Source organism: Entelurus aequoreus, linkage group LG05, assembly GCF_033978785.1.
Source record: "Entelurus aequoreus isolate RoL-2023_Sb linkage group LG05, RoL_Eaeq_v1.1, whole genome shotgun sequence".
Classification (NCBI taxonomy): Eukaryota; Metazoa; Chordata; class Actinopteri; order Syngnathiformes; family Syngnathidae; genus Entelurus; species Entelurus aequoreus.
Window position 1 is genome coordinate 30278488 of NC_084735.1, and position 22875 is coordinate 30301362.

The 22875-nt window shown below is 39.7% G+C and overlaps 1 protein-coding gene across 1 annotated transcript in view; it reads left to right on the top strand.

The window, feature by feature from the left end:
• Positions 1 to 22875, top strand: part of LOC133650454 (voltage-gated potassium channel subunit beta-2-like) — a 193384-nt gene that overhangs the window by 103837 nt on the left and 66672 nt on the right. The gene's annotated exons all lie outside the window — the stretch shown is intronic.

Consider the following 22875-nt stretch of genomic DNA (forward strand, 5'->3'; position numbering starts at 1 on the left):
TTATTGACTTGTGTGGAGTGCTAATCAGACGTATTTGGTCACTGCATGACTGCAAGCTAATCGATGCTAACATGCTATTTAGGCTAGCGATGTGTACATATTGCATCATTATGCCTCATTTGTAGCTATATTTGAGCTCATTTAGTTTCCTTTAAGTCCTCTTAATTCAATGTATATCTCATGACACATGAAACATGGCTTTTAATTTGTTGCGGCTCCAGACAGATTTGTTTTTGTATTTTTGGTCCAATATGGCTCTTTCAACATTTTGGGTTGCCGACCCCTGGGCTAGGCGAAGAGGTAGTCAGCAGGGAGGCAAGCAGTCGGGGGCTGGAGAGAGGCAACAATGTCCAAGTCCAAGCAGAGGTCAAGGGTCAAGGGAGGCAAGCAGAGATCCAGGTGGAGGTTGTGAGGCAGGACACAATCACAGGCAGCAGGGAAGACATGTGAAAGATAGGCTACGTTCTGGCGAAGGTCTCTTGGGTTCGCTGGCTTTTATGCTGCTCCCTCTCATCAGGCACAGGTGTGTTGATGCGCAGTTGTTTGCAGCCTTGTCGCTGGGTGGGCGTGCTGTGCCCAGTGTGAGCAGGGGCGTGTCTAAGTGGGCTGCCAGCAGAGGTCCCGGCAGCTCCGGCTGCCGAGGGAAAGCGGGTTCGAATCCGTGCCGTGACATTATGTCCGTTAGTAAACTCTGTGTTTCACCATGAAGGCTCTGTGCTTTCCGCGTAGGGGAATAACATACTCCCTCTTTGGGGAGGAGACCTTATCAGTGTACAAACGTAGAACAATAAGGCTGTATTTCTTTCTGGGCGGGAGGGCGCTGTTTTCATACTAAATAAGCTGACTCTTTCCGTTTGATTTTCAGACAGCTTCTTGATGCTGTTATTACCGCATATGTAAGGACTGGTCTCCTAAAGCTTTATGCATCCATTAGATGGAGCTGCGCTAAAGGGAATGTCAACAAAACAGTCAGATAGGTCAGTCAAACTTTATTAATAGATTACAAACCAGCGTTCTGACAACTCTGGTCACTCCCAAAATGAATAAACAGCTGTTTTATTATTTTCCCCGAGGTAAAGTCAGTGACGTGGTGTTTTGTTTATCTTTTAACAACAGCGAGGTATAACATGTAGTGCAACATTTATATCACATAGTGGAGGGGAACTTTTCCCTGATTCAATAAACACGTAAAAAACAGTGATACTGTTACGGTAAATCAAACGTTAGTGCAATCACAATATAGTAACACTCGAAATAGTGCAGAGCAATAACAATATATCAATAACTCAACGTTGCTCAAACGTTAATGTCACACAACACAACACACAAAATAAACATGTAAAGCTCACTTTATGAAGTTATTCCTCACACACGAATCCCTCGAATTCTTCTTCTTCAGTGTCCGAATTAAACAGTTGGGCATCTCGTCGAAGTCGTCATTAATCGAGTCAATGTCGCTGCTGCTCTATTCCTGTGTTCTACTGCGTGACTGATCGTCTTAAGTTTAAACTCTGCGTCGTAAGCGTGTCTCTTAATAGGAGCCATTTTGGGGTCTTTACATAAACAAACAAATGGAAATCAAAACGGCACGCCTCGCGCAGTCATATATCCTAGCATGCACCGCGCGCTTCTTCTTCTTCTACGGGGGCAGCTGCTTACCGTAGAAGAAGAACTTCTTCTTCTACGGGGGAAAATGAAGTTGGCGGCTGCTTACCGTAGAAGACGAAGCGCTTCTTCTTCTGCGGGGGAAAAAGAAGTTGCCGGCTGTTTACCGTAGTTGCGAGACCTAAACTTTACGAAAATTAAGTTTAGCTCAATATTGGTCCATATATAAGGCGCACCGGATTATAAGGCGCACTGTCAGCTTTTGAGAAAATTGGAGGTTTTTAGGTGCGCCTTATAGTGCGGAAAATACGGTAAGAACTTTACACTACTTTATATTAGAAAAGGCAACAGTGGAGGATAAATGCCTCATAAGAAGAAGATAGAGAAAAAGAAGAAGATTATTGACTACGGCGACAGCACGGAATACGATGGTGGCCTCAAGCAAATTTTCAGGACTAATGCAGATCCCAAATACACATTAACCGATACCAGAGGGTAGGAAAAGTTGGTTTTTGCATAATATTATGAAACAAAACGCCAGATAATATGTCTGCTAATAGGTGCCATTTTGCGGTCCTTATACACACACCATAATACCCGTATGTTGAAGCACATTACGTCTGACTACAGTAACCGTAATGCTCCGACAATCCATCAAGCAGTGCGGCTTCTTAGATTACTAAAGTCGTACTAAAACATTTTGACAGATTTATAAGCGCCATGTGTAATGTTCTATATTCTCAATGGAACATTTAAAGTTTTGGTGTTGTTTACTGGTGTCATCTTCCAGTCTACACGTATCTCTTATGTGTGACTGCCATCTACTGGTCACATTTATCATTACACCATGTTCCATTCTAGAGGCTAATCTTTCCTGTGATAAAATGGCAACCAAGGTAATCAAAAAGGTTAACCAACGAACGAGATTTCTCTACAGAATCTCCTCTCTGGTCAACAAAAGCACCAGGAAGATTCTAGCGGTAACTGTCATTCAACCCTTTTTCGATTACGCGTGCACCTCCTGGTACCCCAGCACTTCCAAAACCCTCAAATCTAGACTCCAAACATCCCAGAACAAGCTATTCAGGTTACCTCCAGACCTCCACCCCAGATCACACCTCACTCCTACCCACTTCTCTAAAGTGGGCTGGCTCAGGGTGGAGAACAGAGTAAAACAACTTGCACTGAGCCTAGTCTATAAAATCAGCTACACCTCCCTGATACAGAAGTACATGTCAAACTACTTCCATAACGTAAATGACCGCCATAACCACAACGCCAGGGGGAGCTCCACTAACCACGTTAAACCCAGATTCCGATCTAACAAAGGTCTTAACTCATTCTCCTTCTATGCCACATCAATATGGAATGCACTCCCAACAGGTGTAAAAGAAAGTGCATCTTTATCCTCCTTCAAAACCGCACTAAAAGAACACCTCCAGGCAACTTCAACCCTAAACTAACACCCTCCCCCTTCCACATCCCAACTCCCCGGATTGTAAATAATCAAATGTAAATAATCAAATGTATATACTTGTTCTTATGCTTTCTGATCTCTCTATGTCCACCACTTGCTGTACATATCCTACCAAGTCAGACCTACACTGTTTCAATGTCCATTTCTCTGATGATGCAGTTGTTGATGACCGAAGTGCTGATATCAACCAAACCTAACCCCCCCCCCCCCTCCACATCCCACACCCCGGATTGTAAATATTGTAAATAATTCAATGTATATACTCTGATGATTAACTTATGTCATGACTGCATTATGATGATAGTATATATCTGCATCAGGAGTCAATTTAAGTGGACCCCGATTTAAACAAGCTGAAAAACTTATTCGGGTTTTACCATTTAGTGGTCAATTGTACGGAATATGTACTGTACTGTCTACTAATAAAAGTCTCAATCAATCAATCAATGTACCAAATAAAATAGCTTCGAGTAATGTAAGCACAAACAGAAATTTTATAAGGTGCACTGTCGATTTTTGAGAAAACGAAAGGATTTTAACTGAGCCTTAAAGTCCGAAAAATACAGTACTCGCCGAGTTGGTGCATTACGAAACACTCGTAGTAAAAATTCATTTAAAGAAATACAAATAATATCAAGATAATACTTAAATGGGAAACACTAAACGTTAAAAGTATGTCAAACAAACCTTTAACAAAGTGATCACTGTAAACTCGAGCATTTTTCGACTCTGCTTTCTTGGACTGGAGTGCGTGCTACCTTTTTCGTCGTCGTTTTGTAAAATCTTGCACTCTTCCGCCCTTCTTGATTACCTTTCAAATAACTCTGAAGAAACTTTTATCTTTTTTTCGTACAGCAGAAAATGTTTCTTTTAAAAAGGCTAAATACCGCTTAGTACCCATTGAGAACAGACGCTGGCTTGACCACCACACATATTTAATGAGCCCGATGTGACGTCATTTAAAATCAAGAAGTTGTTATGTATTTTTATGTCACACTTAGTGCTGTCAAACAAAATATTTTTCAAATCAGATAAATCACACTTTTGAATTTGGAATAATCATGATTAATCACAGGTTATAACTCGCTTGCATAAATTAAATTAACTTAAAAAATATTATATTTGGACACAAATGCAAATTCCAGGAACATTTTTATAAATGTTTTCCTTGAATGCGCGTCATTTATTTGTACTGTTTTATTAAAGTCCCATATGGTTGTATTTTTAAGTCAAATAACTATCAGAGGTTAAGATAAAGGAGCATGTACAGTCAAAATGAATTGCATGCTTAATCTGTGTATACATGACTAAAGCTATATTTTTTGTGATTATTCACATGAGTTAACTTGTTATTTTTAACAGCCCTTAACAGCGCTAGTAGTTGTTTTCAAACATGCATACAAGGTATGTAATTCATACATATTTTATGTAAAACTGTTTTGGTCATAGTGTTGACCCTTGCGGTACGCCGCAAGATATATTGAGACAAAGTTCAATCGTTTACAAACTAAACACCTACATTTATAAAATGTTTCAATTAAATCTGTTGCCAAATAATTACATTAAAGTAAAATGTAAAGCAGCACATTGTCATGATCCGTCACCCGGGTCATGGCATGATTTGGGTTTGTTAGTTTTTCTGTTTTAGTCTGTTTCCTGAGTGCACCCTCTTTCCCTGTTTTTTGTTGGTTTCCATGGGCACTGCTTCTCCTAACCTGCCTTAGTTTTGCAATTAGTGTTCCCACCAGGTGTTTTGGTTAATCACTCCCCTTTATAGTTTCCTGTCACCCAGCATTAGTTGCTGGGTCAATGTTTGCGATAGGCAACAGTTACGTTCTCCCGGTTTTTGTCCTTGCGCTAGTGATTTTTGTACAGACTAGCTTTCCTCGTTTTTTCACCATTGGTGACATTTTGGTTTTGTTTAGCTCCACGCTTGCTAGCGTCCTCAGTTTTGTGTTTTTGTCCTGCGTTTAATTTATTAAAAACCTTAATCTTACCTGCACGCTACACCTGCTTGTCTTCTGCCTTGGAAGGAACGCTACCAGCGCAGCTATGCGCCCCCGAAAACGTAACACACATTCAGAATCAGAATTATTCTTTGTAATAAACTCGATTAATACATGTATTTTAAAATAATTACAAAGAAAAATTTACAAATTATTTATTTCATAACCAATATATTTATTTAAGTTTGCAAATTTAGTGTCATTTTTGATTATGTAATGAAATCTATGTTTATTTATGGTATTTTTTATTGAATTGTTGTTTTTATATAACTTAATGATACATCAAATTATTTAACGTCCTTTTATTTCATAATGCTGATTTAGAAAAAAAACAGTGTCAAATAATTTGTTTAAAATTAAAATGCAAAATGACATATTCTCCATCATGAATTCAAGTATTACATATATTCAAAAATACTTGCAAAGAAACAATTTACTAATTGTTTAATTCACAACCAATACATTTATTTCAATTCATACATTTTTGGGTATTTTTGATTATCTAAAATACATTTTATATTAATGAAAGGTTGTTGTTTTTTAATCGATTTTCTTATATAATTTAATGATATATTTATCTATTTAATCAAAAAGGACTTTACAATATATTTATTTCATTGACCAAAAAATTACTACTCCTGCTAAGAAATGATATATTGATAATGATGTATAATATTGTATAATAATGGTTGTGTGTAATATCCATCCATCCATTTTCTACCGCTTGTCCCATTCGGGGTCGCGGGGGGTGTGAAATATGTATTTTTTTATTTTTAAAAAAATACTGTACCTTTTAATATTTTTAGTTTTTTATTAATCAATTTTTTTAAATCCTTGTGCATCAGTCATTACATTCACTGAAAGATATATTTATTTATTCTTTTTTTTTTTTTTTTTTTTGTGCGGTAGAAATTTCAAAAATAAGAGTTTGGCTTTGACAGTACAGTACAATCTAGTGCTCTACTAAATACCTTTTAATATTTTTTGTTTTTTATTAATCAGTTTTTTTAAATCCTTGTGCATCAGTCATTAAATTCACAGAAATATATATATATATATATATATATATATATATATATATATTGTTATTATTATATATATTTTAAATTAAAAAAAAAAAAAATCAATCTAGTGCTCTACTTCTTGCCAGAACTGGGCTAAACAACAGAACGCTGGTGTTTCATGGCGTCTTTAATTCAAAAAATTAAAACAGGTTTGAAAGTAGGTCTGTCCTATTTTCAAACAACACACATGCAATTAGAGAAGCTAAAAAAATATATCTTCTAATTCTATCCCTCTTTCACTCAGCTTTATGAGTGGTCATGACCTGCCTATTAAAATACATGTTATGAAATGGAGCGCTTCCAGTTGATATTAAAGTTGTGAACCACTTTATGATAGTTGGAAAGGTCCCAGGAGACACGGCACTGGACAAAGACACACATTTCTATATGGTAGAAACACATTGATGGTTTTCAGAGGGTGTTCTTGCCTAAAATAAGAGCAGTTTCTAGTGTGAGTTATTTTAAGAATATGTGTGAGAAGGTCAGAGCCACCTGCACACCTTTATGTCTGGAAGCTGTATGTTTAAACGACAGCTCTCTTTTCCTGTGCTGCCTCATAAATATGATACCTCATGGTCTTTGACGGCTCAAGGAATTTAACATGATGGAATGAGTTGTCCACATGTTTTGGCCTACTAGGATGTCAGCCGATGTACTTTAGTCGGATGGAAAACATCTGAGCTAAGGTACTCTCTGACACTGTCTAAACCTGAACACAAAATACACAAATATCTGCATTTATTCAAGAAACATTCTAGAATGTTAAGGTGAATATTTAACAACAAATGTGAATGGTGTGTGATATACTGTTTATTTTTAGATTGATTTCTAAATTTAGTTTTTCATTATCAATTCAAATTACAATAGTAAAATATCATTATTTATTGGAGATTTTACATGATTTCCACTGGATAGGAATGGTGTAAAAAAGTACTAGTTATTTAGGGTTGTGTTGGTCGCGACCCTAGGACGCAGAAACGGCAGGCAAAGTGCAGGTAAAACGTATATATTAACAAATACTATATACTAATATACTGTGCTGCATGGAGGTTCAAAGCACAGTGATCCAGAAGACAGGCCTGGTATAAAAAGTATACTGATTGGAAACCAGGAACAGGTTTGTCCTAATTACCAACCAGGGACATATGAGGATAGTAGGGCAAAAAGGGGGAAAACAGGCAATGGAAACAAAAATAAAAGCAGTGGGTTGGACAGGAAATAAAACAAAATACCAAAAACTAAGATTAATTGTACAAGTATGTGGTAATTTAAAACCATAATATATTTAAACAAAACAATCCCAAAATGTTTTTTTAACTGCATTCGAACCATCTGTTAGTTCTGTGCACATATTTCAATGACTTGTAAGCAAATGTATGTACACGACCACCATGGTGGATTTAATTGAATGTATTAATTAGACGACATAATTTAAATTTGTGTACAAAATTTAACTAAATTCTTGAGAGCATATTCTGTTGTTTTTTTTCTTACCATTATGAATTTTAAATTTAATACAGAACTGTGATGTACCTGTAAATTGGATGTGACTCCCACGGTTTGTCAATTAGTTAGATAGTTAGTTAGTTCCCAACATAACCCAAACAGTTATGGACGGATTTTCATGGAGATTTCAGGAAAATGTCTGAAACGGGAAAAGGAGTACTCATTATTTTATTTTCCTTCTCGTAATTTAATCATCCGAAAATCATTATGAATTGCCTGGTGTGTTATGCTGTATAAATAAACTTGATTAGATTTTGGGGCAGATCCAGACCATTTCTACTGCGGTACCTTACGAGCCTCAACTTTACTCTGTCTCTTTCATCCCACTATGCATACCTCAAAAGGTTATGGCCATGTTTTGATTAAGATTTCTGGATATTTAAGAAATGGGATAAGAAACAAGTGATTACATTTCGGAGGGATCCGCAGCACTATCTGGATTCAGGACTTTTTAACTATTGGTAAGTAAGGCCTGGTTGAGGTCTGCGCTCTGCGAGGGCTTTTTAAAAAAGTTTCCAATATGAATTGCAGATACAGAGAGTGATTATAAATAGCCTAGTTATTGGGTGTTGTTGGCCTCTGCCTATTTGTTACATTGGCCTACTATGGGTTAGTGCAGGGGTCGGCAACCCGCGGCTCCGGAGCCGCATGCGGCTCTTTGACCACTCTGATGCGGCTCAGCTGCATACTTGCCGACCCCCCGATTTTCCCAGGAGACTTGTGGATCTCAGTGCCTCTCTAAGAAATCTCCAAGGGCAATTATAATCCTATTTTCACTCTAATTACTATATAAAGGGCGTGCCCTAAATGCACTGCAGTAATTGTCCTCTATAGCATTTACTGCCAGCCCGGCCACATGTTGTATGTAGCTTTTACTTGCACACGTAGGAGACAGCAAAGCATACTTACTCATCAGCCACACAGCTTACACTGACGGTAGTGTAACACAACACAACCAATACCCAGAATCCCATGCAGCCCTAACTCTTCCGGTCTAGATTATACACCCCGCTACCACCAAACCCCTCCACACATCAACCCTCCCCCCCTCCGTGCGTCGGTTGAGCGGAAGAGTTAGGGCTGCATGGGATTCTGGGTATTTGTTGTGTTGTGTTTATGTTGTGTTACAGTGCAGATGTTCTCCAGAAATGTGTTTGTCATTCTTTTTTGGTGTGGGTTCAAAGTGTGGCGCATATTTGTAACGTAACAGTGTTAAAGTTGTTTTTGTACGGCTACCGGCAGTGTAAGCTGTGTGGCTGTTGAAGTAGTACGCCTTGCTGTCACTTACGTGAGCAAGCTGAAGCTGCATTCTACATGTGGTCGAGCAGGTACACTGTTAGGGCAGACTGTAGAGGGCGCAAAAAGCAGTGCCATCACGCCCTGATATTCGGGAGTCTCCCGGAAATAATGAGAAGATTGGCAAGTATGACACTATCAAGCACCATTCATTCAAAACTCGCGGGCCGCACTAACATCAAGTTTCCATATTAAGGTGCGTGCCAGTGCGTGTGTCTGAGACCCCTAGTTAACATAGCACAAAGCAATTTAAGCTTTGTATGCGGTGTTTTTCATTTTAAATTTTTTTTTAGTGGTTCCCATTATTTTCTTTAATTTGTGAAACTTGCCAAAATGGCTCTTTGAGTGGGAAAGGTTGCCGACCCCTGGGTTAGTGAGTATTGCCCTCTCTGAAATCTGCCTAGCAACAAGTGATGGAGCAAACACGTAAAGTGAGCAACAGCAACCTTTTGCTGTGTCAGCTAGCAAGCTCAGAATCCGTTCGGAACTTATGCACAGTTTTCGAAATGAACAAAACTCATTACAGCAGGTGTGTCCAAACTCAGAGAGCCGCACGCTAAAAAAATTAAAGGATGTGGAAGCCACATGAATCATTTTTCTAATTGCCTAAACAAGCTAAAACCAAACCAATGTTGATATGCCAAAACATTTTATGTATTCAAAAGGAAAAAAATAGCCTGAATCTAAGCCTAAAAAATAATTGTATTTAATAGTGATTAATCGAAATAAATCCTAAGCAACCCTTTGATGAATCTGAATAAAAATCATAACAAGGCAAAAGCTTACAGTCACCAGAGGTTACTGGTTCGATCCTGGCCTGGCGAGCTCATGTTGAGGTGTCCTTGAGCAAGACACCGAACCCCTGACTGCTCCTGATGGGTCGTGGTTAGCACCTTGCATGGCAGCTTCCACCATCAGTATTCCACAATTTTGTTTTCTTAATGTGCAACGACAATAAAAGCCTAATGAATATGACTATAAAAGCCTGTTATATTCTAAATAAATAATTGTTATTAGTTATCAATATTGTTACTTCTATCGGTATTTGTATTGTTCGACTTGCAGTGCAATAATGTTCATTGTCATTACTGTGTTATTCCTATCTACTTCCCTAATCTGTTCTTCTTTATAATTTTTGGTATAATATATCGTATTTTTTAAAGATTAAGATTAAAGTACCAATGATTGTCACACACACACTAGATGTGGTGAAATTTGTCCTCTGCATTTGACCCATCCCCTTGGGGAGCAGTGGGCAGCAGCGGCGCCGCGCCCGGGAATCATTTTGGTGATTTAACCCCCAACTCCAACCCTTGATGCTGAGTGCCAAGCAGGGAGGAAACGGGTCCCATTTTTATAGTCTTTGGTATGACTCGGCTGGGATTTGAACTCCAACCTACCGATCTTCTGCTGACGTAGTCCCCCTCTTGCCCCCACAATTTCCCCCTCTGTCTTCTTTTTTTCTTTCTTTCCCCTCCTGCTCTGCCAAACACTAAATATCTCCATTTAATAAAGTCAAATACTAAAGGGCAACAAGAGAAATATCCCACACGTTTCTATTGTAAAGTAAATCTGTACAGCTGATACTGGCATCTACATCAAAAAAATAATTTGCCTGAGTGGCTGGCAAAAAAAAAAAATCTATTTAAAAACTTGACTTGTTGATTCTTTGTTAAATTGTATTGTTAGAATGTTCCATGGACACTCCTCTATTAGACAGTAACCAAGACAACTGCGTTGAAATGGTGTAACATATAAAAACAGTTCATTTATAGTTCATATTATCAAACTCAAGCCGTCGTAAAGGTCAGAGTAGTCCTATCGATGTCATGGCACTAAATGAGTGGAATATACGTGGCAATGGAGGCTTTTAAAAATGCACGGTTGAAGTGCACTCTGCGCGAGAACAGCAGCTCTCTGCACGACTCAATGTCAGCACGCTCACGTCACAATGCTAATTGATGCTAATGTACTACAGTCTGTCAAACCCCAGCAAGTGTGTACTAGACATCACGTAGGACCTTGAAAAACACGTTCGCTCCAACACAATGTTGACTTTGACAAAGGTTGCTGAAAAGCAAGGATGAATGTGTGCAAGATTTTCGGTTTTTAATTTATTCCAGGCCTGAAAACAAAGCTATAAAACACAATGGGCTGCAAAAAAGGCAGCTTTAAATGTCCAACGGTGGTTTGTGAAGCCATGCATGCAGAGAATATATCTGACCCTGTTTGTTTGTTGCTAAAAAAAAATTCAAAAATGAAGGTCTGGTTGCCATGGCAACCCCCAGTTTGATCATCACCGGGGGTCAGCTGGTATTGTGTCAGCCTGCTAGGTGGCGCTGTGCCACGTGCCCACCGACAATGCCGCTGGTGCTCTTTCGCTGGAGTGGTCGCCTGCTCCCAGCGTTTCCTGCACATTTCATGCTCGAGTGGGCTGACCCAGTCACGTCACAACCATTCATTTCTCCATCACAACCGTTCATTCATATCACATGTATGTGCCTTACATCACCTGTGCAATCACTTTTGTATTCTATATACAGCTAAACATGCTTCACTACACACTGTAGGGAAGATACGATAGCGAAGCAAGCGAGCACCCAGAATATAAACAAATGCCATTGGTTCCTTTTAAAAAAATTCATATTATGTTTATAAACTCAGGAAATACGTCCCTGGACACATGAGGACTTTGAATATGACCAATGTATGATCCTGTAACTACTTGGTATTGGATTGATACCTAAATTTGTGGTATCATCCAAAACTAATGTAAAGTATCAAACAACAGAAGAATAAGTGATTATTACATTTTAGCAGAAGTGTAGATCGAACTTGTTAAAACAGAAAGTATGGATGGAATGAAAGAACGGATTGATAATCCATTTTTACAGCTTGTCCCTCATAATTTTGACAAAATAGAATGAGAAATGACACAATATGTTACTGTCTATTGCAGCAGACAAATAAGGAGCCTTTGTTTGTTTACTTACTATTAAAAGACCAGTTGTCTGTATGTTCACTATTTTATTTAAGGACAAAAGTGTTCTTCAATTGCAATAAGAAACATATGTTTAATGTACTGTTAGATTTCTAGTTAAAATAAAGCCAATAGTGCAATTTTTTGTGGTCCCCCTTGTTTAGAAAAGTACCGAAAAGTACAGAAATACATTTTGGTACCAGTACTAACATATTGGTATTGGGACAACACTAGAGCAGAGTAAAACACCACAGGGAGGAGCATGATAGCATGAATGGGCAGTAAATGAGTGTCTCCATGGTGAAAACAACGTAGTACACGCAACATCCTCATTTAAATGAGGCGGTCGGCTCCAGTTAATAACTCTACACGCAGTCTTAGTAGATCAAACGCAACACGCCCACTAATACTACACGCTGTTTAGTACGTGTAAATTGGATTTCAGTAAATAAAGCCCAGCATATTTTGTAGTGGTGTGGGAAAAAATCGATTCGAATTCGAATCGCGATTCTCACGTTGTGCAATTCAGAATCGATTCTCATTTTTAAAAAATAATTTAAATTTTTTTTTTTATTAATTAATTTATTTTTTATTTATTTATTCTTTTTTTTTAAATTCATCAATCCAACAAAACAATACACAGCAATACCATAACAATGCAATCCAATTCCAAAACCAAACCCGACCCAGCAACACTCAGAACTGCAATAAACAGAACAATTGAGAGGAGACACAAACACGACAGAGAACAAACCAAAAGTAGTGAAACAAAAATTAATATTATCAACAACAGTATCAATATTAGTTACAATTTCAACATAGCAGTGACTAAAAATCCCTCATTGACATTATCATTAGACATTTATAAAAAATAAAAGAACAATAGTGTCACAGTGGCTTACACTTGCATCGCATCTCATAAGCTTGACAACACACTGTGTCCAATATTTTCACAAAGATAAAATAAGTTATATTTTTGGTTCATTTAATAGTTAAAACAAATTTACATTATTGCAATCAGTTGATAAAACATTGTCCTTTACAATTATAAAAGCTTTTTACAAAAATCTACTACTCTGCTTGCATGTCAGCAGACTGGGGTAGATCCTGCTGAAATCCTATGTAATGAATGAATAGAGAATCGTTTTGAATCGGAAAAAAAATCGTTTTTGAATCGAGAATCGTGTTGAATTGAAAAAAAAAAAATCGATTTTGAATCGAATCGTGACCCCAAGAATCGATATTGACTCGAATCGTGGGACACACAAAGATTCACGGCCCTAATATTGTGTATATTTTACTAGCAGTCTTACAGGAGCCGAGGTACAGCAGAGAGTAAGTAACCAGCTAAGAAGAGGAAATTAGCAAGGAGATGAATAATTCAGGAGACAGAATAATATCCACACATTGCAGCAACACTGTAAGCCATAGATTTGAATTGGTAGATAGTAGATATACAGTACAACACACTGGTGGGTGACCTGGGCAGGACAAGGGGCAACAAGTTTGGGCATTTCGTGGTTATTAAAGGCACAAAAACTAAAACAACAAGGATGCATGTTGCCCATGTAGGCATGCCACTTAGCAGCCTGCCACGGTTACCGCATATGTCAGCAGCCAAAGTATGAATGTAATTAAATATTATAATAATCCATCCATCCATCCATCCATTTTCTACCGCTTGTCCCTCTCTGGGTCGTGGAGGTGCTGGAGCTGCACATGAGTGGTAGGCGGGGTACACCCTGGACAAGTTGCCACCTCATCGCAGGGCCAACACAGATAATAATAATAAATATAATAATTAAAGATGCATAAATAATGTATTTATAATTGAATCGTAGCCCTTAAAACGTAATCTAGTTGTGAGGTGCCCAAAAGATTCCCACCTCGAGTACTTTATATTTATCACAGTGCACAGCTTTAATTTCTAATATATATTGTAGTAATGCATACTCTTGAGAATAATGGTTATGTATGTAATCAATATTGTGTTTCTTTATTTGTATTTGTAAAATTCTTGGTGTAAAGTTAATTCTTAAAAAGAAAAAAGCGATGTCAGTAAAACTATACATCGTAAAAATGGGAATGTGATTATAGAGAAAATGAATCATCAATGAGTTGAATAGAATAGTTTAAATGGAATCTTTCTTTTTGAATGTTCTTGACTCCTGTTTCGATGCTGACCCGATGTTTAGGTGAATATAGGCCTTATCTGGTATCATGTTGTTATTCTTTAGACATCAAAGGAGTTGAATGAACACACTTGACTAGTTCTAAAACAGTGTTTTTTAACCATTAACCATTGTTGTGCATCAAATGCACCCTAGAGCAGTGGTCCCCAACCGGTGGTTGGGGACCACTGCTCTAGGGTGCATCTCTTGGTACCGGGCCGCACAAGAAATTAAAAAAAATATATAGAGATGCGCGGTTTGCGGACACAACCGCAGAGTCCGCGGATAGTCCGCGGGTCGGGCGGATCCATGACGATATTAATAGATTTTAATTAGATTCGGGCGGGTGGCGGTTGAACCAATTCCCTCGAATGTCTGCTGATTTTCACCCAATCAACAACAATAAGGGCGTGCCGTGTTGGTACTGCCTTTATCACCCTCTACAACATGTTTAGCCAGCGTGCTAGCCTAGCCACATGTTGTACGCAGCATCTGCTTGCTCACGTAAGTGACAGCAAGTAGTGTTGTGTCGTTCGCGAACGATTCGTTCGAAAGAACGAATCTTTTGAGTGAACGTACTGAACCGAATCACTTCATGAACTGATTCGTTCCTTTCTCAGTTCAGTTGAGCTCCGCCGCGACCATGCCGGTATGAGTGGAACTGGCGCATTCTGTGACTCACTGAACCCTCGACGTCGGCGAACGACGCAGCCAATGAGAGGGCGGGGGAGGGACTGAGCGAACGATTCGTTCACCGCGGATGAACGACATGAATCACTCAGTGAACGACAACGCTCTCGCTCTCTGCTCTGCCGATCCCATGAAAACAAGCCACATGAAAACAAACACACGTCCCCATTATCTCAACACATAAAGTTATGAGAGTAGACTACTAGTCTACTAGCAGTCTACTGGCGGGGGGTAAAGTGTAGGGCAGGCTGTTTTGAGAAGATTTAAAATAAAAATAATAACTAATGTATGTACACATACATAGGCTATTATTTACACAGTGCGCAGTACAGTACAGTACAGACATTCGCGGGAGAAGCAGCAAATAGGCGCCCACACAACACTACCGCCCCTCCCTGAATCACGTTCGTGAACGACACAACACTAAGGGGTCGCCCCTTAGTACAGTACGTAGTACAGTACAGTGCAGACATTCGCGGGAGAAGCAGCAAATAGGGTGAACGCGAGTCCCCACGCACTGCGTAGGGACTCGCGTTAATCTAACAACAACAGTTGCAGTAGAAGGGATAATAATAATAATAATAATAATAATAATAATAATAATAATAATAATAATAATAATAATATGAATCAGAATTTATCCCCAAGGAGAAATTTATTTTTGTTACAATAACTGTGTAAATAATAGCCTATGTATGTGTACATACATTAGATATTATTTTTATTTTAAATCTTCTCAAAACAGCCTGCCCTACACTTTACCCCCCGCCAGTAGACTGCTAGTAGACTAGTAGTCTACTCTCATAACTTTATGTGTTGAGATAATGGGGACGTGTGTTTGTTTTCATGTGGCTTGTTTTCATGGGATCGGCAGTTCTTTTGACTGTACTGAATCACTAGAATCCGTGACTGACACAGCACCACACTGTGGCCGCAGTTCAGTACGTGAACCGAATCACTTCTGCAGTTCTTTTGACTGTACGAATCACTAGAATCAGTGACTGACACAGCGCCACACTGTGGCCGCAGTTCAGTACGTGAACCGAATCACTTCTGCAGTTCTTTTGACTGTACGAATCACTAGAATCAGTGACTGACACAGCGCCACACTGTGGCCGCAGTTCAGTACGTGAACCGAATCACTTCTGCAGTTCTTTTGACTGTACGAATCACTAGAATCAGTGACTGACACAGCGCCACACTGTGGCCGCAGTTCAGTACGTGAACCGAATCACTTCTGCAGTTCTTTTGACTGTACGAATCACTAGAATCAGTGACAGACACAGCGCCACACTGTGGCCGCAGTTCAGTACGTGAACCGAATCACTTCTGCAGTTCTTTTGACTGTACGAATCACTAGAATCAGTGACTGACACAGCGCCACACTGTGGCCGCAGTTCAGTATGTGAACCGAATCACTTCTGCAGTTCTTTTGACTGTACGAATCACTAGAATCAGTGACTGACACAGCGCCACACTGTGGCCGCAGTTCAGTACGTGAACCAAATCACTTCTGCAGCAGCAGTACAGTTTAATTGCAAATCAGCATTATTATAATGATGATGATAGCTACTAAACAACATCAACAACAATAGTTGCAGTAGAATGGATAATAATAATAATAATAATAATAATATGAATCAGAATTGATCCCCAAGGAGAAATGTATTTTTGTTACAATAACTGTGTAAATAATAGCCTATGTATGTGTACATACATTAGTTATTATTTTTATTTTAAATCTTCTCAAAACAGCCTGCCCTACACTTTACCCCCCGCCCCCGCAGAGCAGAGAGCGAGAGCGTTGTCGTTCACTGAGTGATTCATGTCGTTAATCCGCGGTGAACGAATCGTTCGCTCAGTCCCTCCCCCCGCCCTCTCATTGGCTGCGTTGTTCGCCGACGTCGAGGGTTCAGTGAGTCACAGAATGCGCCAGTTCCACTCATACCGGCATGGTCGCGGCGGAGCTCAACTGAACTGAGAAAGGAACGAATCAGTTCATGAAGTGATTCGGTTCAGTACGTTCACTCAAAAGATTCGTTATTTCGAACGAATCGTTCGCGAACGACACAACACTAGCGAGCAGAAGCCGCACAGAACATGTGGCTGGGCTGTCACGCTGTCCGTACATGTTGTAGAGGGTGTTACAGGCAGTACCATCACAGCACGCCCTAAATAATGCTGTTAGGGTGCGTCCCCTGGTCTAATATTATATATATAACAACGGGCGGGTGGCGGGCGGGTGGCGGGCGGTTGTGTTTTTGATAAAATGTTAGTTCGGTTGGATGGCGGGTGGATAACGACTTTTGTGATGCGGATGCGGATGAAATAATTGCCTATCCGCGCATCTCTAATATATACATATATATATATGTTTTTTTATTTATTAAATCAACATAAAAAACACAATATATACATTACATATCAATATAGATCAATGCAGTCTGCAGGGATACAGTCCGTAAGTACACATGATTGAATTTCTTTATGGAAAAAAATACAAATAAAAAAAAAATTAATTAATTGCACTTTAATTTTATTGACATATATATTATTAAAATTTGTTAATTTAATCAGAATGTATTTATAAGCAAACACTGCATAATTGTATGTACATTTATTCTTCATCAGTTTTTATGAGTCCCTCCTTTTGCAGTATATTTGATTAGTATTTACTTTTGTGATCAATCAATCAATCAATCAATGTTTATTTATATAGCCCTAAATCACAAGTGTCTCAAAGGGCTGTACAAGCCACAACGACATCCTCGGTACAGAGCCCACATACGGGCAAGGAAAAACTCACCCCAGTGGGACGTCGGTGAATGACTATGAGAAACCTTGGAGAGGACCGCATATGTGGGTAACCCCCCCCCTCTAGGGGAGACCGAAAGCAACGGATGTCGAGTGGGTCTGACATAACATTGTGATCAGCCTGACCTAAGCCAAAGGTTTATGTGTAAAATATATAATCATCTTTGTGATTAACACACGGTTTCGTATTATTTGACATGGTTTATCCTGTTAAACTGTAAGTAGATTAAATATATTTATTGAGATTAAAATCAATAGTAAGATGGCTAATTTTGTGTTAATATTTGAGTGGGCCCAGGCCCCCTCTCTAGTGAAAAAGTTGGGCTCTGAGGTCAAAAAGTTTAAGAACCCCTGTTCTAAAGGATCAATGAATTAATTTAGTGCCCATCCCCAACAGGTATGCACAAGCATTGAAAGGTGGTGGGTTCCAGCAGGGGATGATGGGAGTGATGCAGCAGGTGTCTCTCAAGTGCTACTCGGGTTAATGAGACGGCCCGTGGGCATTATCAAGCGTGAGCAAACACCTGTGCAACCCTATCACATCTGTATCGCCACGCCTTCACCCACTAAGCTCCAATAAAGTTGGCAGCACAATGGCTACAGGACCTGAGCGTTGACGATTGTCACCATGCTATCAAAAGGCAGAGCACGGACTGCGTGGCTGGCTAAGGCCTGATAAGCCGGCACAATTCTAGCTTAGGGAACAACTAAAGGCAATGCCGTGGGTGTTGCCACGGGCAACTGGAGGTGGCCATATGCTGGGTCGACAACAGCACTACCAATTAGTGACACATTCCCAGGAATGGCGAAGCGGCAGGAATATTTGGAGAAGTGTGCATCCCGAATGACTGCTTTTCACTGAGAGCTTTATTCCCCTTTTACGCATCCAATAAATGAAAAGCAAATGGAGTGAAGAGAAGATGGAAGCAGTTCAATCAGCCTGATTAACAGGGAAACAGATCATTAGAACCCCCCTCCTACTTATTGGATTCCACTGTGACGCAACCTCTGATGCTTTATAGATAGATTTATAGATCATGCACTGTTATGTGTGCATGGGTTATTTCCGTACAAACATTTGGTGGTCAAATCCAAAAAAGACGTTCTCGTCTTGATGTTGCTCCATTTTCTACATCATGACTCAGACCTGATGGTGTGTGCTGCCATCTTTTTTTTCTTCCTTTCCTTCCACACAGAAGCTTTATTAAGGCTGGGGTCATCTTAAGAAAATGTGTTTACATGATGTCTCAAATGAAGCTTGTGGGTCTAAATGGTGGATTTTTAATTGCACATAAGGGCGGTGCTGTTGGATGCTCTGCAGACAATCTGCACAATATGTTACAAAATGTTTGTTGGTAACCTCATTGTCAAGTTCCGGTGACGGGATTATGGTCCTGTATGATGATGAATCATAACTAAATTCCCTCATAAGAAAACATTTCATAGCAACAGGTGGTGTCGCCAATGACAAGCCTAAAAAAAGGCACAATAACAAGAATGAATCCAAGGTGGAGGGAATCATCTGTGTGGATCATGGGGTCATACTTGCCAACCTTGAGACCTCCGAATTCGGGAGATTGAGGGGGTGGGGGGTGGGCGGGGCGCGGGGCCGGGCCGGGCCGGGGGGCGGAGTTAAGGGAGAGGAGTATATTTATAGCTAGAATTCACTGAAATTAAAGTGTTTCTTATATATATATATATATATATATATATATATATATATATATATATATATATATATATATATATATATATATATATATATATATATATATATATATAGAGTACAGTAATGAAAACACAGTTGTTCGGCTAACTGTACTGTACTTGCTGCTTACTTTAAAAAAAAATAACACTTACCTTTCACTATTTGAGTAGCTTTTGTTCTGCCATTTGAGTACTGGCGAGTGATCTCTGAATGCGGGAACATATCCTTCACGGATTTGTTGAAAACATCCGCAAATGAGAACGAAATGTTGCTTGCAAGAAGGCCCATAATACTACGTTGTCGCCGCCTTGTGCTTCTCTGACCGTTCATGAGTGACTATATCCATTCGGCCACCGTGTTATGGGTTATAGATAAACCTATGGATAATGTAGACATATATAATAGTCTCATTTTCAGGTGAGAGAGGACGCTAAAGGCAGCTCCAATGTGTGTCTATCCCTTTTCCCGGCAAAACTCGAACACCCACTTCCTATTAACAACGTCACTTCCCTATCTCTCCCGGAAGTCCCGCCCCTCAGCCACAGTCATTGGCTAACACCCCGTAGCCAGCCGCTACAGTATTACGTGCCGGCTGGAATAAACACACGCTGAGAAATAGCTCCGTGCCTGCCTACTTTATGGGTTGTATAAACCTATGGATAACGGAGACATATATAATAGTTTCCTTTTCAGGTGAGAGACGACGCTAAAGGCAGTGCCCTTTAAGGCACGCCCCCAATATAATTGTCCGGCTGGAAATCGGGAGATTTTCGGGAGAATAGTTGGTCCCGGGAGATTTTCGGGAGAGGCACTGAAATTCGTGAGTCTCCCGGAAATTCGGGAGGGTTGGCAATTATGCATGGGGTGGAGTCATTCCTGCACGCAAAAAGGTTGCCCACTTCATAAGGTTACTGACCTAATGAAGTAAAAACAATTGCTCAAACTGTGACGTGACACAAAAGCCTAATTTTCACAGGCAGCATTGTTTACTTCTGCATGGTACAGTACGGTACAGCTTCCACACAAATAGTGTAGTCGGGATGATGATAAAAATACAAAAGTATTTTTTTGCCCTAATTAAGTGTTGAATTACATTTTTTATTTATCTATATGTATTACAGTGCGGTATAGGTTTCATTTTCCATTATTATGTTGTGGCGATCCATGAAGATATTCACACATATTCATAACAACACATGCTGCTAATATTGGCGCTATCTTCACCTTGGCAGTCTCAAATTGACCCCACCTTTTTGATGGACTTTATCTTCCACTCCTCCCTTATTATTACCATTTCTCTCAAATTGGGGATACCTTTGACGTGAATGATATCAAAAGACAACAGTGGGAAGTAACAACAGATGTCAGCGTAGCACTTTAGGCTAACGATCAGCTGCTAGCAGCTGTTTGAGATCATTATTGCTAAACCATCAAAAATAATACTTATTTACACAAAACCTACTAGTGAATAAAACTTTTTTTTTATTGACTCCAGTTTTCATGAGTCCCTCACTGAAGTTAATACTCAATTGTTACGGAGCGCATAACGTGCTCAACCAACCATCATTTCTACCGCTTGTACCTTACAGGGTGGCGGGGGTGCTGGAGCCTATCTCAGCTGCACTCGGGCGGAAGGCGGGGGTACACCCTGGACAAGTCGCCACCTCATCACAGGGCCAACACAGATAGACAGACAACATTCACACTCACATTCACACACTATGGCCAACCAGTTTGTTCCTAACTAACATCTGCACCCCTATGTTAAACATTGTTGTCCCTGCTTCCTTTACACAAGAAACAAACATATGTTTTGATGACACTTTTGACGTGCGTGTTTGAACGTCCTCCGACCATCAGAACTAAAAAGTTACTGCGAAGGAGAGGAAGCCGACGACCAAACCATTAAAAATATGTCCTTCCTGTTAGCAGCCGACCGTGAGAGTCAAGCCCCACCGTAGCGTCAGTCCGTATCACACAAGCTGTAGCGAGCCTCGTGGCATGCAGCCACAAACGTCAAACGACAAGCATTTATCCATAAAAATATTGAAAAGCTGTGAATGCTGGGTTTGACGTGTTTCATTTTGTTCTGTCTAGTTCCTGACTGGAAAAACTGGACGTCGAGCATTATCTTTGGTACGCAGACATACATATCTCTTGTTGTCAACCCTGACCTCCCCGGTCCGTCACTCGTATACGTCATATACAGTACCGATACAGCGATTTCCTACTTCCTATTGTTGCCAGATGTCAAAAGAGAAACAGACAACCAGCTCTATGAACACAAGTTGCTTATAATAAGCGGATAATAAGTGGACTTGGCAACACTGGACAGAGAAGCAGCCTGTAGGTAGGACCCCACATTAGTCTGCTTCCCAAGGTTACATGATTTCATAAAAATGACTGTAGTTGTTAGTAGTATATGTTTTAGAAACAATATTTATTGTCTTAATTTTTTTTTCTTTTAGAAAGGCATGTTTCATGTCAAAATTGTGGGGGTTTTGTAGTGCCAAAACACAGATTAAAAGGTTTTTCAATTACAAACCCCGTTTCCATATGAGTTGGGAAATTGTGTTAGATGTAATATAAACGGAATACAATGATTTGCAAATCATTTTCAACCCATATTCAGTTGAATATGCTACAAAGACAACATATTTGATGTTCAAACTGATCAACTTTTTTTGGGGGCAAATAATCATTAACTTTAGAATTTGATGCCAGCAACACATGACAAAGAAGTTAGGAAAGGTGCAATAAATACTGATAAAGTTGAGGAATGCTCATCAAACACTTATTTGGAACATCCCACAGAGTGACCAGGCAAATTGGGAACAGGTGGGTGCCATGATTGGGTATAAAAGTAGATTCCATGAAATGCTTAGTCCATTCACAAACAAGGATGGGGCGAGGCTCACCACTTTGTCAACAAATGCGTGAGCAAATTGTTGAACAGTTTAAGAAAAACCTTTCCTCAACCAGCTATTGCAAGGAATTTAGGGATTTCACCATCTACGGTCCGTAATATCATCAAAGGGTTCAGAGAATCTGGAGAAATCACTGCACGTAAGCAGCTAAGCCCGTGACCTTCGATCCCTCAGGCTGTACTGCATCAACAAGTGACATCAGTGTGTAAAGGATATCACCACATGGGCTCAGGAACACTTCAGAAACCCCACTGTCAGTAACTACAGTTGGTCGCTACATCTGTAAGTGCAAGTTAAAACTCTCCTATGCAAGGCAAAAACCGTTTATCAACAACACCCAGAAACGCCGTCGGCTTCGCTGGGCCTGAGCTCATCTAAGATGGACTGATACAACGTGGAAAAGTGTTCTGTGGTCTGACGAGTCCACATTTCAAATTGTTTTTGGAAACTGTGGACATCGTGTCCTCCGGACCAAAGAGGAAAGAACCATCCAGATTGTTATAGGCGCAAAGTTGAAAAGCCAGCATCTGTGATGGTATGGGGGTGTATTAGTGCCCAAGACATGGGTAATTTACACCCCTGTGAAGGCGCCATTAATGCTGAAAGGTACATACAGGTTTTGGAGCAACAT